Source organism: Monodon monoceros, unplaced genomic scaffold (genome assembly GCF_005190385.1).
Source record: "Monodon monoceros isolate NGI ecotype Baffin Bay Population unplaced genomic scaffold, NGI_Narwhal_1 Contig1041_ctg1, whole genome shotgun sequence".
NCBI lineage: Eukaryota > Metazoa > Chordata > Mammalia > Artiodactyla > Monodontidae > Monodon > Monodon monoceros.
This window is the reverse complement of record NW_021696861.1, coordinates 1-3,551: the sequence shown is the minus strand read 5'-3', so window position 1 is coordinate 3,551 and position 3,551 is coordinate 1. Positions and strand designations below refer to the sequence as shown.

Here is a 3,551-nt window from a genome sequence, read left to right as displayed (position 1 = left end):
CAGCCGACACTCCCCTCCCTGACTCCCCAAGATTTGGGGCCTTTTTAGTATGTGTCGATAATGCCATGAGCGACTATTTAACTCTTCCACGAGGACCCATCTCCCAAAATGCAGTGGTTTTCAGCCTTGGCTGCACTAGAGAACCCCCAGGGAAGGGAGAGACGTCTCTCCCTCCCTCTCTCTTTCTCTCCCTCTGTACGTCTGTCTACCTCTCTCCCTCTCCCTCTCCCTCTCCCTCTCCCTCTGGGGTGATGCCCGATGAGCTCAGAATCGCAGATGGACCCCCCCCCCATCCCCTCTCTGTGGCTTGCATGGGGGATGCACCTTCTCACTGTGGCCCGGGCATGGCCTTGACATTCAGACATCGGGTCCTGCATGGACACTTGTGTTTGTTCCATAGCGCATGTGGCTGCAGTCTGTGCTTCTGTAGATGCGGGCTGTGCGTGAGCCCTTCATCTTCCCCGCAGACACCACTGGTGCTCGCTCGGCCTCGCGGGGGATGCGGGGGGCACGGGGGACAGTCTTGTGTCCCCACCTTCTTGGGCTGCAGACAGGCCACGCTGGTGCTGTGGTGACTGGGGGCTCCCAGGAGAACCCCGCTGCAGACCGGAGAGGTGGCCCCCGAGAAGGTGGCGTACGCCTGCGGCCGGGCCTCATCAGTGAGCCACGGGCCACCTGCGGCAACAGGTGTCTCACCGTCCAGGGGCTGGGTGTTCGGGTGCCGTGGGGTTGAGCTACTGTCTGCACGGCAGCCGTGTTTGTCTTGTTGAGCCCGGGGAGGCCCCTTGGTGGCTCCTGGAGAGCCTGGCCGCATTTCTTCCTGCCCTTGGCCTTAGAGCCCATCACGTTCATGCCGTTTCTGCTTCCAAAAGGACCTGTGTTAATAAAGACCACGTGTTAGGACAGCACCAAAGCGTCTAGAAATCCGGGCCAGGAGGAGGAGGGAGGGGGATTGGCTGTGCCCGCCAGTGGCCTGGGAGCCCTGCCCGCCTGCAGAGACCTGGCCCGGGGCCCGCGGGGAGGGCGTGGCCCTCGGTCCCCAGCGCCTTCCGTCTCTGGCTTCCAGGAGAACTGCGTGATCCTCAGGGCGCTGGTGAGGCTGCAGGCCCTGAAGTCCCGCCTGCTGGGGTTCCGCACCATGCCGACTCTGTGCTGGAGATGAACACGGACAAGACCAGCCAGGTGGTGGCCACTGTCCTAGGTAACACCGCCTCCCCCTGAGTCCCAGTGGGGACGGGGTCAGGCGGACCTTGACCGGACGTGGTGCTGCCTGAGACCCCACTGTGTCAGCCCTTGGGGGTCACCTTCCCAGACCCTTCATTCTGCCTCGAGGGGCGTGGGGTCGGGGTTGGCTGGGGGGTCGCCCCAGGGACGTACCCGAGCCTCTCCCCTCCGCCCGCAGGTGAGCTGGCCCAGAAGCTGAAGCCCCTCGGGGAGCAGGAGCGGCCGTGATCCTGGAGCTAAAGAAGGCCGAGTGCCAGAGGCGGGGCCTGCACTTTGACGGCCCCATCAACGCCTGGGACCTGCGCTACTACGTGAACCAGGGGGAGGAGACGCGCTACCACGTGGGCCAGTACCTGCTCAATGAGTCTTTCCCCATGCAGGCGGTCACACGCGGGCTGCTGGGCATCTCCCAGGAGCTGCTGCGGCTGACCTTCGACCTGGAGGAGGGCACCAGCATGGGTCACGAAGACGTGAGGCTCTAAACGGTCTGGGACGCGGCCTCGGGCAAGGTCATCCATCGGCAAGTTCTACCTGACCTCTATCCTCGGTGCGTGCGTGGGGGAACCTGTCGGCCGTGGGCCGGGGCTCCTCTGTGGAAGCGGGGCCCCATCCACGTCCCTCCGCAGGGTGGGGAAGTCCGGGCACGCGGCCTGCTTCGGCCTGCCTACAGCACGATGGGAGCTGCCAGATCGCCATCGCGGCCATGGTGGCCAACTTCACCAAGCCTACGCCCAACCTGCCCTCCCTGCTGCGGCACGATGAGCGGGAGACCAACTTCCACGACGTCGGGCATGCGATGCACCAGCTCCGCTCCCAGGCGCAGGGCTGCAGGCAGGGGGCGGGGAGGGCCCGGGCATGCGTGGTCCTCAGGCAGGCCCTCGCCGCGGGATTCTTTCACTGACATCACCCCACACGTGGCGACGCCCTCGGTGTCAGCTTCCATCATCAAACCCCAGGCACTGGGCGCGTAAATAATGGAAATGGATGTCCTCGAGGCTCTAGAGGCTGGAAGACCCAGATCAAGGAGTCAGGGCTGGTTCCCTGCATGTTAAATACATGTACTCAAGAGTTGCCTTTAAAAAAGACAAAAGAAAAGAAAGGAACGTTGCCTGCAAGTCTGCTGACAGCCGGTGATGAGAACCAGAGGGAAGGCTCTGGGGCCGGGGGCGCAGTGCCCTGTGAGCTCGGGGGCTGCTGCCAGTCTCCGTGGAGGCTCAGCAAGTCCCAGTGACTTCCCCACGTGGGGGGGCGCCAGCTGAGAGTCTGGGCCCAGGACCCACTGCTCGTTCGGTCTTCCTGTGGTCAGCCCTTCATCCTGAGAGCGATGCTCTCACAGGCTGCACCGGGGCGTGTGGGGACAGTTTACTGAGCCGTACAGACGTCACTACTGCTTTGGACCATTTCCATCATCCCGAAAATGTCCCTCACGCCCTTAGCTATCACTCCGTCCCCTCGCCAGCCCCTGACAACCAGGAACCCACTCGCTGACTCTGTGGATCTACCTGCTCTGGATGTTTCTCCTCAGTGGGGTCACGCCCTGTGTGTCCTTCTGTGTATGACTTCTCTCGCTGAGCATCGTGTTCTCGGGGTGTACCGACGTGGCAGCGAGCGTCAGGGCTTCACCGCATTGCGTGGCTGAGGGACGTAAAGAAGACAAGAGAAAAGAAAAGCACGTTGCATGCAAGTCTGGTGACAGCCGCTGATGAGAACCAGACGGAAGGCTCTGGGGCCGGGGGCGCCGTGCCCTGTGAGGCCCTTGGCGCTGCTGCCAGTCTTGGTGGGGCACTGGCAGCACCGTCCCTCAGGAGCTGCTGGACAAGCTCATCAAGTCCCGGGAGGCCAACCCAGACGCGGCCGGACCGAGGGAAGGGAAGGGGGCTTCTGGTCTGCCCGGCTGGCAAGCGCGGCCTGGACACGGTGCCAGCCCCCCGTCTCCTTCCTCCCACGCCCCAGGCCTCTTCAACCTGTGCCAGATCGTCCTGGCCAAGGTGGTTCAGGCCCTGCACACGCAGACGCCCGCGGACCCGGCCCAGGAGAATGCCCGCCTCTGCCAGGAGACCCTGGGGTTCCCAGCCATGCCAGGTAGCCAAGCGCGCGCCGGGCTCACCTTAGCGGTCGGTTGGCGGCTACTGCCCAGGTCAAGAGGATCGTCTGGTGGTGTGTGAATGGGGACCGACTGACGGGCTCCGGCCGAGGCCCACTGCCCTCTGGCCTCCTCCTGCCACGGCTCCTTGGCTGGTCCCTCCAGCTGTGGCCCACGGAGTCCGAGGGTGGAGTGGGAGGCTCTGCACATGCTTTCTAGAGAGCCTGGAAGAGGCAGGAGAGGG

At 64.0% G+C, this 3,551-nt stretch overlaps 1 pseudogene; it reads left to right on the top strand.

The window, feature by feature from the left end:
• The first annotated feature begins 550 nt into the window (after positions 1-550).
• Positions 551-2,261, top strand: LOC114902405 (annotated as a pseudogene).
• The last annotated feature ends 1,290 nt before the right edge of the window (positions 2,262-3,551 follow it).